Genomic DNA, 15,724 nt, shown 5'->3' with positions numbered 1-15,724 from the left:
TCTCCCACCCGTCCTTCAGCTTCTTTTTTCTTCTTCTTAATCTCTTGGCCACCTGGCCAGATACCAGAGGTTTGCATAGTATCTCATAACAGTCACTAGTTGTTATCAGTTGTTCTGAAACCCCTAGACATCAAAGACTTCATACAAACACAAATAGCTTTCTTATTGACACTCCACCAGTAATTAAAACATTCTTCACCAGCCATTCACAGGGACAGTCACACCTATAGCAGTGTTAAGTTAATCTCGAAGAAGACAGAAGAAAGGCTGTAACTGTTAGAAATGGAAGTCCGGAATAACAAAAGCAAACAAGTTCATAAATTTGAGGAGTATTTTCTGAAGACTTGATAAATTGACTAGAATGAGGGGGAGACTGGGACACACTGCATCTGTGGTTCAAGAATTAAATTGCCAGTGCAGGGCCCAGAGGCAGACAGGACTGGTCTTTATGGACACGAATTGTTAAAACATTCCTAACACCCTCACTTCTCCAGAAACAGCCAAACCCTTCGTAAATGGCATGCTCTCGTTCTGGAGATTAGTTAGACATGGGCAGATTTCTTTCCTTTTATTTTTAGAGCTAAAGCTATGATCATATAAATACAGCCCTCAGAAAGTAGCAGTATACAAGTTGCATGAACTTATGCGTATAACCAGGTAAACATTTTATTTCAGTTATGGAATCTCCTCTTCCACTTTGCTTGTAATTGCTACAAGCAATACCTCCTCTTCATTTTTATATGAGCTTCTGTGGATGAGGCGCACTATCCCAGTTTCCTTTCCATTGTCTTCCTGCTCCCACCTTCCACGTGGCTTCCACACCTTCCAGTGTGGACTGGCATGTTTGGACAGTTGAGATGAATTTGGTTTGACAATTTCTTCCTTTTCTCCATGGACACATGTGTATGCATGCACTTCATGTTTTGGAGATGCTATCACCACCATGATTGCACACACTTCACATTTTGGGGATGCTGCTTACCTGCAAAATGATGGGTAGCATGAGACTGAGTGCAGAGCAATACGGGGGTGTAGAATTTGGGGAGGAGAGGAAAGAAGATATCTTTAGCATACAGTGGCCTCAGCTCACTGTTTCTTTGTCAGAGCAGGAGGCTTAGGTATTGTTATGAGTAATGGTATCCTATTAGAAAGATTAAATTTAAATCCTTAATATTTTAGTGGCTTAAAAATTGTACACCTAATAAACATTGTTCCTCTGAATTTTCAAAGTACATTTGGAACCCAAACTCCAAGCTTAATCATATTTTTGTTTGGGCAGTTAAAAATTCTGTAGCTTGTTTCTGTAGTTTAGTGCTTGTTATTGTAGGAAATGATTCAGAGGAATCTTGTGTTCTCTATAAATGATTTTTTTTTTTTTTTACAATAGCACCTGCAAATTTATATTACCAAAGGAAAAAAACAAATCTAAATTACCAAAGGAGAAAACAAATTGCTAAGTCATCATGGTACTGGAATATGCACGTTTCTGTTTGATTTTTAGCCAAAAGGCTTCATTTTTAGTTGCTTGCTAATGCAAAATCATCCATCAAAAGACCAGCATATCAGTAATAAGCTTGTTAAATCCACATTGCATGGCATGTCCTGCCTGTTTCATATTTGGTTAAGTTTGGGGTCCATGGAAAGTTTTCTAGAAAAGCCTTCCAGGCAGCTAACTAAATTAAAGAGGGGAATTACTCAGACTTAGAAGGCAAGTGGGGCCATCAGCAATGAAAGATAAGTGTTAAGCTGTCTCTCTCTGCATAATAATTTTATTGCCCAGCTTGATGTATCATAATGTTGGAGATGTATTACCCAAAGTAAGTAATACAATGCACCATTAAACACATAATGTTGTAAATAATTAAGATGTGTAACGTTAAAACTTTGGGTAGAATGTAATTACTGTACTCCATGGAAAATCAATGACTATTCCAGCAGAGTAAAATAAACATTAAGAAAAGTGTTTCATGAACATACAAAGTTGGTGACTGTTTTGTGAATGTATTTTATAGGCTGTCTTTGTTTTTGGTCAGATGAGATGGAGAGGCTCGCATACAGGAATTAATTTTCTAAAATTGTCTGACATGAAGATTGGCTCTGTGTTTGAGTAACAAGGGATGCTGTCTGCTTCAGTCAGCAGCAGCAGAATGCAGAGCGCCGTGCTACAGGCAAATGCACACTTTTGGGTGCTCAACAGGAATTAACATGTTTCATACCCTGCACTGTGTGCTGGCTGAGGCTCCCTTTTGCTATTTTTGAGCATAAGGTATTCCTGCAATTTAAATGTTGATATATCCAAGGCTTACACTGGTGGTCAAGTACGAGCTCAGGTGGGGAATGAAACCCTTATGCTTTTTATTCTGGTCTGAAGAACTGGGAACTGAAAAAATGAAACCTGTCAAGATCGTTCAGTTAAACCAAGCAAGGTGATAGAATTGAAATATGAATTTAACGTGTAGTCCTACCCAAATCTTCAGCTGGAGTTATGCTAGGAATTTGTATGAGTGCACTGCATATAGGTTGTGTCTAGAAATATTTACCAAAAGGCACCTTGAATCTGTATGCCAGACACTAGATTTGTCAAAGATGATATTCCTGCTTTCCAAGTACTTTTAAAAAGGCAGATCTTTCACTCAATGACTCTGTAGTGGACTGTTAGATTTACCTTTCAAAGAATTTGAAAACAAAACCAAATCAAGGTATGTAAAGACAAGGTTCTGACCTATACATCAGCTTAGTATTTTGCTTGCAAGCAGCTCATGGGACCCAGGGAAGGGTCCAGAGGAAGCAGAAAAGGGTGCAGGTAGCTCATCCATGAATGCTTGTTCAGGGTATTTCCTTCTTGTATTTCCTTCTTGGAGGAGGAGGTTGTGTGGGCAGCTCACAGGCTGAAGAATTTCCATGCAGTACCACAGAAACATGAGCAGCCCACCAGTGCATCAGGAAAATCAGTGCATGGGTAGTAGGCATGCTCTCCGCATTGGCCTGCCATTTGATTCGGTTGTTTTGCTTTGTTTTTAATTATCTTCTTTTTTTTTTTTTTTTTAATTATGGCTGTTGTTTTTTTTCTCCTCCCAGCATTGTGTTTGCTGATTTACATTACTTAATAAATAGGCAGGGCAACAGGTGTTGTAGAGATTAGTCAGATAAATAAACGATGTGTTTAGTGTTCGTTCTTGTGCACAATTCTATTAAAATGAATAACTCTAATAAGTGCCTGGCAGGCATCTTTCAGCATTTGGGTACTGTGCCAGAAGTACAACATTCTGGTAGAGGATAGATTCTTTCAAATCCAGGTGATGAATTCTCTTTTTTCTTTTTATTCTTTGAAAGAATTAACCATTGCTGTGCCATTTGCCCTTTAGAAGCCTCTGAAAAGCAGCAGAAATTCTTCTGCAGCCTTTTCCACAACAATTAGAGTGCCTAGCAGCCCTCCATTAAAAGGATGCAACTGGGAGCTGTCATGGGAGATTCAGCCTCTCCTTCACCCAGTGCATTTCAGGAGAAGCAAGTGAACTACATGGCGTTGGATGGGTTTAGATAAATAATTTCTTATTTAATGGAAGATATATTTGCAAGATTGTCTGTGTTGTCAAAGGTGCAGTATTTTACCCTGCCGTTATTAGGGGATGAGTTTTTATGGTCACGATGTTGTGGATGTATCAGCTGTCTCATTGAAGCTGGGCTGCAGACACTCATGGTCTGTGAGGACACGCTGCATGTACAGCCGAGATTTTTTTTACTTCTACAGGATTCGGTATTAAGGACTTTTTCCTGTCTTTTAGTAGGTGATTAACATAAAGCTCTACTTTGGTTGATAAATATTTTATTGAAGGAAGAGGATATAATTTTAAACATCCCTTTAGTAGGAAAATATTCATGTAGCCTCTCTTCTCTATTTTATGCCCCCACTACCATGAATGGTTCCCCCTTCTCCCCTTCATATTCATTTTATTTCATGTGGCTAAAGAAATGAGGATTGACATTGATGGTTCTTGATTAAATTACTCTGTGATTATTGAAACTCTGAAGGAGGGATGGCAGCTCATGTCAATGTACTTTATAGCTGTATTTCATGGCATGTAATGCCACATCCTTAATGTTAATATTCAACTAAGGCTTTGTAGCACCCAGCCTTTCAAGTTCCTCACAACAGAATTACTTTGATTTCATTTAACGAATATCTTTCACTAGCCTTTGAGGTACACGTTATAGTGTACTGTCTTAAATCATTGAATTTTGTGAGTTTCTTGTCCTTTTGTCTTTCATTTTTTAATTGTTCTTGACACAAAGATTGAGTTTATTAAGAAAAGTTTATGCTTGTGAGCCCCACACTTATTCTCGAGCGAGAAAAAAACATATTTTTTTTTCTGGCATTTGACATTCTGAGGTCATTTAGGAGACATTTGATTCTGAATGTGTGTGGGTATGTGCAAGCATGGATGAGCACTCTGTCTTAACTGAATTTTTAGCCGAAATCATCAATTTGTCCTGAACTGAAAAACAAGCTTTTTCAAATGTACAGGTTGTTCTCAAAAGCAGTGTTTTGTTTGGGTACAGAAAAGGTATTTCTCATATGCCAGGTTCCTGGTAGTGATCTCATGGTCTGAATCTAAGATTCTTATGGAAGAAAGAGGAAAATGTGAGCAGTCGTTTTTTTTGTTGTTGTTGTATTGTTGTTGGTGGTGTTATATTTGCAAGTATTTTTCCTGGCAGTTTTCTTTTGTTACAGTTAATGTTAATTAGAGGTTTCATAGAAGTATTTTTGGTAATGTCATACAGTTTGCAGAATTTAACTAAGGTCCTGCTTTCATCCTGAGCCCTGAAAGCCTGACATCCTGTATGGGGCAGGTAACTAAGCATTGGAACAATTCATCGTGGGAAATGAAGTCTCTTAATTCAAGAGCTGATAGCTGAGCAAAAGATGCATTCCTTTCCAAACAAAAACTGTGATACTGGTACAGAAATTTGTGAAGAATGTATTGTGGACTGTGGAAGCGGAAAGTCAGGCATGGGCAGTCCTAGTGCCACCATCAGTACACATGTGTACAGCTCTTGGTTGTTTCTCTAATAGGCTGATTTGAAATTTCCACAGCTCGTGCTTCCCACCATACTTTGTCTGGAAATCCAAATACCCTCCAGTGAAACCCAGAAATCACAGGAGGCTTGTGACAGTCATTTATGCAACAATACTTTTTTGGTTCCTTTAGTGCAGATGCAGCCTATGGTGCAATGTTTTCACACAGAATCACACACACAGAATTTCTAGGTTGGAAGAGACCTCAAGATCATCGAGTCCAACCTCTGACCTAACGCTAACAGTCCCCACTAAACCATATCCCTAAGCTCTACATCTAAACGTCTTTTGAAGACATCCAGGGATGGTGACTCCACCAGTTCCCTGGGCAGCCTGTTCCAATGCCTCACAACCCTTTCAGTGAAGAAGTTCTTAAACTTCTGTTTATTATAAATTTTGTTATGAATACATCCCAAGGAAATGCTAACTCTCTGTAACACGGTGTGAATTTGGGATGAGTTTGGGGATGGTTTTGTTTCATTTAGTTATTACAGCTGGCAGGGGAGCAGGCTAATCCTGTAGCACTTTGTAGCCAATAATATTATGTAAAATACAGCTGGTTAATAATATTCACGTGTGGAGCACCTAGCCATAGGAGGTCACTGAATATATAATATTTGAGTTTCAGCCCAGTTTGGTAACTTGACCTTTAATACAGGGAGCCAAAGACTTACAGGCCAACCTAATGGAGAGGGGAGATGCATATCTCTGTCACTTCAGATGCTTTTATTCATGCAAGCTGGAGTGGCTTTCAGTGTTTCAATTGTGTAACTGGAAATGTTTGCAAATTGGCATGCTGTTGGAATGACTGGCTAATAAGGTGAAAATAAAATCTGGCCAAATATTCGTGTATTAATTTATTTTCTGCTTGCAGCTAAAAGCTCCACATCTATTCCTTATTCTTTATATAACCTATCCATGTCTTAAGCAGCTCAGTGAGAATAAAGTGCTGTGGAGGCACAAGCTCTCAAACTGATAATACAAATTGGCAGAGGATATATCATATGATGACATGGTCATTATGGGACGTGGGGCTTGACTTAATTCAGATAAAAGTCACAAATATCTATGGATATGTTGAAGGCTAGGATTAGAGACTGCAGTGTGCCTTAGACCTGTGGAAATATGATAATTTTCTGGGTAGTGTTAACAAACTGTATCTCTTGGGGGAGAGCGTTTGAATGTAGTGGAATGCTTTCCTAAATGGTGACAATTTTGATTATTTCAAGACATGGAAAGCATCCTGTCTCTAAGTAAACTGCACAAGGCTTTCTTGTTATAAGCATATCATATTGCTAAGCATAATATATTGTGGAAATGGAAATCTGTATGTGGATTAGACAGAGGACTGGTACAATGCAATGAATCCAGTGGAGAATTTATAAAGGATTTCATGCTGATTGCAGAATCTGAAGGGCATTTTATGGAATTTGGCTCTGATTTGTGTAGTTTGCACAATTAGGGTATGTTAAACACAGTGTTCTTGCTTTAGCACAGTATAATCTATTTTTTAAATGTTTAGTTGCATATACTTATGTATTCTTACATATCATTTTCTCTCCTTTCTTGCCTAGCAAAAATAATTTGAACTAGAGCAAATATACTGGCAGATTATTTTTTCTGGTACACGATTCAAGCTATTTTAAAGGGAAACATAATTTTCCTCAAACCCTTATGAAAATACCTAAAGACATAAATGAGAAAAGAACCTTCCAGCCAGCCAAGCTGTGACAAGCATTGATTCATTTAGTTACAGCTAGCCTCAGTAAGCTCTGTGGGTACTACTGATGCCACTTCAAAACTGTATCTGAGTTGAGCTTGGTAATCCATCCTCCTATAACATAGTCCAATTACAAAATCTTTCTCCCTACTAGATAATGTGCAGCCTAAACCTAAGACAATCAAACATCTTGACATCTTCTGGTATACCAGGCTTTCAACCTGGCTATGCCCACATCCTGTATCTGCTATGTGTCAGTGGGGCATACCCTTTATAATAGATATCAGCCAACACAGGCAACATTGGGTTCTAGAGCCCTTACCTGAGGCAGCGCGTAGGACTCTGATAAATTAGCTTTTATTGAAACCTGGGAGGTGTTACATTTCAGAAGGAAGAGAGAATTAGTCTCTGTTCTAGATTTGTGATCAGAAATATGCATTACAGTGAAAATACCAGCTCAGGTGTGTGTTAAGGTTCAAAAATATGCATATTTTCAAATGACAGTGCCCTTCTCCAACACATACTGGGAACCTGAGAGACAAGAGCAGAAAGAAGCTGATCTGCATTTATCTGTCAAAAATTGGTGGAAGTCTTTTAATTTATTCTTCCAGATCAAGAAAGCTTTAGGAGAAGAATCCCTATGAAAACTGCATGTGTCACCACCCAACCCCCCCAGCAATTATCTTTATCCTCATTACGGTAATTTTATTTAAAATTGTTTCTGTTGTTTCCAGAATGCTGTAGTCAGTCAATCGCAGATGCAGTAACTATTTCAGAACTAATTCTCAGTGGCTCAAGCCTAGACTTCAGGGATTTTACAATGAAACAACCTGGTTGTAGTTGCATCTAAATTGATTGTACCAGTAATGGGCTTAGGGCTGCAGCAAATAGCTTGCTGAGTCACCCTGTACTCTCCTTACAAAGGAGACATGGAAAGCATGCTCTAAAGGCTAATAAAAATCGCAGCGAGAACATTGCATGCACAGAATGAATGACTTCATAAACAGCCGTGTAGCGTAACTGGAGCTTCCCGGCCATATAATGAACACTTAGCAAACCTTTTTGAACTTGAGAATGTGTTTTGGTGTGCTAGCACCTTGGGTAGAGTACTATGGCATAAAATTATATGTTCTTCTGAAGCTACTCATCCTACAAGTCATTTCAGTACCAAAATGAGCAGTCTCCATCAATCTCACTATCCTTTTCACAGCATAATTTACTTTCACTGTTCACTTTACGTTTACACGTCCCCAGAGCTGATCAGTTCCTCTGGTTTGGCTGGTGCTAATGAGATGTACCACAAGGGAAAAGGTAGAAATGAGTTTGTGAAAACTGAATTTAAGGAAATTGTACTGCATAGCATAGGAAAATTCAGAGAATTTGGCAGTATGATTGCCTTCTTTGTGTCTTAAAAGAGCACCTAGCTTGCCATCAGCCAGCATTGTAAATTGTTGAATCGTCTTGTTGGTAATGATGTCAACAGTAGATCACACAGGGAAGTATAAACCTTTCTGTAAAGCTGGAGTCGTGCTTCCCTTTTTGATGGAATGAAGTAGAAACAAGAAAAGAAACATCAATTTGTAATTCTCTGATTTTGAGCAGTTACAATTGGTAAGTCAATGAAAGTATTTAGAGTGAAAAGATGATGTGAATTACTAAGAGAAGGTAATTAGCAACATTTTGATAACTAGCAGTATTAGAGATGCAGCATGACATTGACGGGGATTATAGTGTTTGGCTACAGAACTCAAAGAGTGTGATTTATTAACATTGGACAAAAATAGTAACAACAGGAGCATGAGGAGCACAGAAAAGTAACCTGAGGAAGAAGAGACATCGAGTAGGCAATGCACAGGAAGATGAGTTGCTGGTGCAAGGGGGAATAAGGAAATGGTGAGCAGTTGTTCTTTGAGCTGGCCTGAGGGCTTGGGGCGAGGTGTAAGTGGGAAGAGGGAAATGGAATGTGAGGCTGCAGGCTGGAAGTTAAGAAGCAGGTTTAGCTAAGGGAGGTGCAAAAATCACAAGTAGTGCAAGGAAGAGAAAACAGATGGTGTGGGAGAAAGATGATGACGACTGGAAAAGGGCATGGAAGAGTAGCTGCTGAAGGAAATTATGTACTGGTGTTTTTCCTGGCTTTGAGTGAATTTGGCTTGGAAATGGTAGAACTGCTGCCAACCACGCTTTTTTCAGATCTTCCTCTCTGCAGGAAACACAATGCAAAAGTTTGTGACTGACCCGTATCTTCTTTTGTATCATTACGTGGAGTCAATAACTAAAACAAAACAACAATAAAACTGGAAACAAACAAACAAACAAACAAGAAAACAAAAACACTAGCTTTTAGGTAAAAAATTGGTGGCTGTCATTTCTGAAGGAAAAGAATGTAAATCCAGCAGTGGCCTCTCGGCGGGGAAATGCCTCTTACAAATGCACAGAAGAGTCTTGGCTTGTCAGAAAAAAAAAAGGCAGAGTTTGGTGGTAGTTGTTTTGTTTTTCAATGTTGCTGACCCATAAATGGTCAGGTCCAAGCCTGTAGCTCAACAGAGTCATGGGAACAAGATTTCACTCAGTGGGTACCTTGTTACAAACACATCCAGCGTGCTGTATGGAAATATACAGGATTTTTCATCCCCTTCCTCTAGCAGAGGCTCATCTTTTTTTTTCTTCTGCCAAGTAACAAGACTACTCAGGGAAGGAATATCTAGTATTTACTGAATGAAGGAAAATTTATTTGTATTATTTAATCTCAGGGACAGTCAAAATGTTTTCATTCAGTTAAGCTACTATCATGGAATTTTCTCTAATTCATGTCTTATATGGTTTTCCAAATTACTAATGATAACTATCTAAATATCTTCACTTGTTTCTAACACAGTTAAACCACTCCTGATGGAGAGATGATTTCCTTGTTCAAGAAAGAAAGAAAAAAAAAGTTTTATTTTCTTCTAGTTCTTCAATTGTTATAGCGCATGCAGATAAAATACTGTTTTTATACCTATCTGGTGAATTCTCTCTCAAATTCATGGTGTCACCGTTATAAAGCTACTTGTAAATAACAGTGAATCAACAGATTTGGCTAGCCACGTTATTTGCAGTGGATCATGATAATGTTGTTATACGTTAGGTCTATCATTGCTTCAGTAAATCTTTGTCACGGTATCCGATGCTCTAGTCTTCAATAGCATTGTCAAATAACTAAAGACAGACGAGTCATCTCTAGATCTCAATGACTTTGTAGGTTTGATTGCTAGCCCCAGTAGTAACAAAAGCTTCAGTCTCTTTTATTCATCTGCAAAATCTCTTTCCAAACCTTAGTTCATGGTCTGCATAAAAGAGAAAATCCTAGTGAGTACTTCTCAATGATGACTAGACATCTGATTGTTTAAAAATTAGACTTAAATGTTTTACATAAAGTATATTTGGCAAATAGGGATTCTCAAATTATTGTTTTTAGTATCTTGTTCTAAATATCTAATTTTGACAAGAATGTTTTTAGTTAAAACAAATCCAAACTTCGCTGCCAATGGTTTTGTTAGTATTTTGCACTTACTATGAATCAGTGAAATAAGCTCATAATTGTTGCTGTTTCTGATATCTGTTCCTGGCTTCCAAATGAAGACATCTAATAGGATTCCTAAGAGCTCCTGGCAAGTTATCATTCACAGAGACTGTGCTGTGTAGTGTGGTGCATGAAAGATTTAAGCCAAATTATTTTTGCTTTAACCTGAGTTAATGTCAGTTACTGTAGCATAAGGTAATACAATTAAAACCTAACTGCTTGTTTAAGAAATGCCAGTGTATTACCGATCTAAGCATAAGTTACTGCTACGGCTTCTGCTACATCAACTGACCTTTCAAAAACTCCATTTTATGTAGTGGTTGGGAAAGCCCCCTAGTAGAAATACTGTCCGTTGGGATACTGCTAGGAAGATTAATTACCACAGAGCACAGATACTTTAACTGCAAGCATCAATTATTAATAGACAAAATATTAGCTGTTTTGCTATTTTGAAACATAAGTCATCCTAACTTCTTGCATTTTAAGGTTTTAATGATGATGAATTCCGCTAACACCATGTGATGAATCAGCACTCACTGAACACTCCCAATTTCTGCTTTAAGTTTAATGTACATTTGAAGCAGAAATATCCCTTCTTGAGATCATCAGAGATGATCAATTAACAGTAACAAAAGCGTTTTCATGAAGACTCACAACAAGGAATCTTTGAGAGGTGAAATTGCTTTCACAAAGTTGACAAAAAAACTCATCACAAGCTTTAGTCTACACATAGAAAGGCCTGATGTAATGCTACTGTCCTTTGGCTTTGATGCTTAAGCAATACCTGGGACCTCTAAATATTGTTTCCTTCAGGGGAAAAGTCATTAACTCAAGCCTGTGTTCTATTTAATAGAGTTTTTTGTTTTGTTTTGTTTTGTTTTTGTTTCGTTGTTGTTTTTTTTTTTAGTACTAATTTTTATCAACCAGGACAGAGAAATGGCTTTGCCGTGTAGCAGGCAGTTGTTATGGAATGGCGGTGCTAGACCCCATTTCTCTATCTGACCCAAAAATATGCACTTTCACGGGGTTGTTTGTTTGTTTGTTTTAGTATAACCCCCTAAAGATGAGAGTTGTTTCATCTAAGTGCACCAGAGTTGACTACTGGGACTACCTTTTATAATCTGTGGAGGGAAGTGCCTGCTTCTCTCCACTAACTGCGAAGAAAGTTTATACAGGTATGTCAGTAGTTTCCTCACTGTGCAGAACTCTGTAGCCTCCCAGCCATACTGAAAGGTCTTTGGTTTAGAGTCACAGAGTCACTAGGTGGCAGGCATTGCCACCTTCCAACTCAGCTATGACTGCTAAAATCATGCTGTTCTAGTGTCTCTCCTCCCTGGCTGTTGTGGGATTGCAGCACCATTCCAATCCCATAGAGCTTCCTGCCTATAGCATTGGGTCAAACTTCATACCAGCCAGCTTTTTTTTTTTTTTTTTTTTTTTTTTTTCCTGATACTGTGTTCTGGCAGTATCTAAATGCTTTTGCCCTCTTGCCTCTCTCAACCTCTAGTAATGTTATTCTTCATCTTTTTATAGTTTAGTGTGATACCTGGAGAAGAACATGTGGTAGTGTTATTCAAACCTGAGCATGAACAACTGGGGTGTTGGTTGTGCTGGTCCACCATTGTTAATCAAAGAATCACCTAGGCTGGAGAAGACCTTCAAGATCCATCAAGTCTAAATGTCAACCTGACCTAACAAGTCCCATTACTAAACCATGTCCTTCAGTGCCATGTCCCCACATCTCTTAAGTACCTCCAGGGATGGGGATTCCACCACCTCCCTGGGGAAGCGTATTCAATGTGAACAATCCTTTCTATGGTTATCAGGAAGAATTTATTCAATCTAAACCTTCCCTGGCATAACTTGAGGCCATTGCCTCATGCCCTATTGTTTGTCACCTGAGAAAAAGAGGGCAAGCACATTAATGCGATGCATCAGATGGATTTTCTTCACTGGTGAACAGTTCATGAAGGACTGAACAAAACAAAGACACCTCCTTGTCCCAACACTGTTTTCAACCTCTTAGCCACTTTATCACTGTATGCATATTCAGATGTTACAAAGGCACTTCCCCTGAATGCTCTTTAAGCCTTGAGTCAGTGGAACGGGTCACTGGTTGCCCTTCACGCATAATCCTTAACCCTACACACTATCTTCTTTTTCTTTCATAATACTTATGTTATAAATCAAAGCATCTAGGCCAAAAAAAAACAGTCAGTGACTGACAGTATGTCTACATTAGCCTTTCCTAATTTTTGGTTGCTATAAGGAAAATGCAAAAACTGAAGCCTTATTGCCCTCTAAAGCAACCTCAAAACTTACTTGATGACCTGCTTTATTTCTTATTGAATTCAGATAAGGATTGTATATTTGTGTTGACTTGTGTTGGCTCCTGGAAAAGGCCCTAGCTTGTTACAGCATTGTTTTGTGGGTTTTCTGGGAGGCATGGGGTTGCAGTTGAGAGACTGGGGAGTTGGCTAGAAGTGTGCTCAGTGTTTTAGCTCAGTTTGGATAAACGTTTTGCAAAGTGAATGCATAAGGTTATTATAATACCAAGCAGGTGGTTGAATGAACCTTTTCTGGTAGGCTGCAGAATCATACTGTCAGGGCTGCTGTTTTTGTTTCATTCCCTTGGGAAGAGGAGGAGGGATTGGAGGTACCCTATTATGCCTGTACTTTGTAGATGTCACTGCTGTTGCTTCCTCGTGTCTTGAGAGAAAAGGATCCTGAAACTGCTGTTTTGTTTCCATTAACATGACTGATGCACCCTACATTTTCCCTAACCTCTAACCTGATGGAATGACTAAACAAACAGTAGTTTGAATTCTTCTTTTCTTTAATAAACTCTCGAATTTCAGGAGGGCCGGTGTATTTCTGTGTCAGAAGTGGTGACAGATCTCAAATCTCTGTAGGAATAGTATTTCATGGGCCATGTGGTTTGCAAAACAGCTGCCAATAAAAAGCCCTATTGTATGTATGTGACCTGCACACGTAACAAGAGACTGTCACAGAATTTTTACAGCCCAAACAGACAAAGGACGGGAGAAGAAATAGAGGCACTAACTGTATTCTGCGATCAAGATCTCCCAGAATCTTTGGAAGAGCCAGGTCATCTAGGCTCCATGTTAGTAACCTGTCTCTGAAATTCTTATTTATTTGCAGAAAAGTCCTTGGGGAAAGAAAAAACGCAAGTCACAGCTGTAACTTGCCTGGCAAGCACACTTCTTGTTCTCCTACAGAAAAGGTAAAATGTTCAGAAAGAGCTTTCTTGGCACTGCATTTTGTGGATTAACCTTATCTGGGTGTGCTGCTATAGGTGTAAGCAGGGGCTCTGTTCACAAAAAAGCCATGTCTGTTTTTTATATTGCTTTGAAAATCACTTTGTAATATGGCAAAGGGAAAACAGCAAAGTGATAGAAAAGGTAAGGTACCACTAGCTAAATATAATGATTCTGTAGCACCATAAAATCATAAAGAAAAGGTGTTAAAATTAGATGGAATCCCCCAAGGTTATTTCATCCTTATCTCTGAAGCAATCTTCACTATATCATTTCCCTAATTGCTTCTTTGACAAAAGATGACAGTCTCTGTGTATTCTAGTAGAAGGAGTTTTTCTGTTCTCAGTATGGATCTAGATTTTATTTCTTCCAGCTCAGCAGAGATTACCCAAAGGAAAATGGGATAGGACAGAATTTTGGTTATCAGCCCTTCGTTATTAGTGAGGGAAGGAGTGGTATGTTCCAGCAAAGTATGATTGGCTGAAGCCTGGAAAGGTGAATAGCGTTTCTGTAGCAGAAAAAATGCTCTGTGCCTTGTGTGTTTACAATCCCAGCAGTAACTGCTGAGTCTGCAAGCATCAATTATTTCACTGCCAAGCATAATTACCAAACTGAGCAAGAATTGGGTGGTCTGGACCTTTTTTCAGCAAATGAGCTTGCAGTTTATTTTGATCCTTTATTTAGAAATTGCTCATTTAAAAAAAAAAAAAAAAAAAAGGCACAATTTTCTGTAATTAGGATTCCTTCCAGAACTAGAAGCTCCTGTGTTTAAGAGAACAACACCCTTAAGATCTTTATAAATGAATACCCTAGAAGAGAAGAGGCAGTAAGGTGCTCTCTTTGGTGTTGGCAGATAACACTGATGCAGGGTGATTGATGGTAGGACTGCCATTCAGAAGCTAGACAGGCTGGAGAAACAGAGTAGTGAGAACCTCACGAAATTCAACAAGAGCAGAGGCCCAACAATTCCTGTCCCTGGAACTGTTGCTGACAAAGTGAACCAGTCTCAGAAGAGACCCATCAGAGGCTTGGGGAACTGGTGTTTAGCATGAAGAAGAGAGCTCTGGAGAATGTGGAGCCTGGTTCCTCACAATGGTGCATGCTGAGATGCTGATAGACAAAAGCAATAAAAGTAACAGAGGGTTCAGCTGGATAGAAGGAAATGTTTTTGTCATGGTGTAGACAGTTAACGTTGGATCAGGTTGCTCAGTGAGGTTGTGCAGTCTCCATGCTTAGAAGTTGTCAAGAAGTGTTTGGATAGCACTATTTGACCTCATAGCTGGCCTGCTCTGAGCAGGAGATTGGACTGAATGACCTCTGTAGGTCCTGTCCAACCAATTATTTTATGATTCTGTGATACGTTTTGGCATTGACTTTATTCGAAAAGACTCTGTCCACCTACTTGAAACATCCTTAACAGAAAATGGAGTCAGGGTTTCTTGCATCAATGAATGGGTCTTTACTGGAAAAGAGGAGTGTGCAGTACCTTCTGCAGTTGGTCCTCTGAATATGAATAATCTTGATGTAAACTTTTTGCTTGAATCTGATCCAAATGCATTGAAATATTATTATATTATTGGCATTTTCTTACTGGACATTTCAGGTTTTAAAAAGCTAGTTGAGGAAGAAAAAACATGAACCTATTGCTAAATATCAGATCATCATCTCTAATTTTAAGAAATGAAAACCTTTTGAGAGAGTGATTGCAAGTCCCACAGAAATGATTGTTCAAATCATTCCCATTTGTCATAAAATGAGGTGGCTATTGATAGCAGAGCTCCATCGAGCCTAAGGGATAATGGAGTATAACAGGGAAGGTCTAAGAGATTATGCTAGTTGATAGGGTTTAATCAGGAAGTGCGTGCTAATGCCAGTAGACATGACTAGAGCACATGACAAACTTGTATCTGGCTGAAGGGAAAAGAAAGAAAGTAGAGGGTGCTCATATTCCACCCAAAAGGACTTTAGAACTCATGACATGCAAAGGTTTCCTCCACAATTGGAAAATATTTTCCTGAGATTTGTATCATACAAAGCCTGATAGTCTTTGAGGAGAGACAGCTGTACTGAGAGAAATACGATTTGCATCT

General features: G+C 38.8%; 1 protein-coding gene across 1 annotated transcript in view; it reads left to right on the top strand.

Annotated features, from left to right (window-relative positions):
• The window catches only part of LOC311432288 (uncharacterized protein), a 235,122-nt gene that overhangs the window by 91,882 nt on the left and 127,516 nt on the right, over positions 1 to 15,724 (top strand). Inside the window, exon 3 of the mRNA XM_084510550.1 lies at positions 13,519 to 13,600. The gene's annotated coding sequence lies outside the window, so the exon portion shown is untranslated. The remainder of the gene's footprint in view (positions 1 to 13,518; positions 13,601 to 15,724) is intronic.

This window comes from Aythya ferina (genome assembly GCF_964211825.1).
Source record: "Aythya ferina genome assembly, chromosome: 2".
In the NCBI taxonomy this organism is placed as follows: Eukaryota; Metazoa; Chordata; class Aves; order Anseriformes; family Anatidae; genus Aythya; species Aythya ferina.
This window is presented reverse-complemented; position numbering and strand designations above follow the sequence as displayed.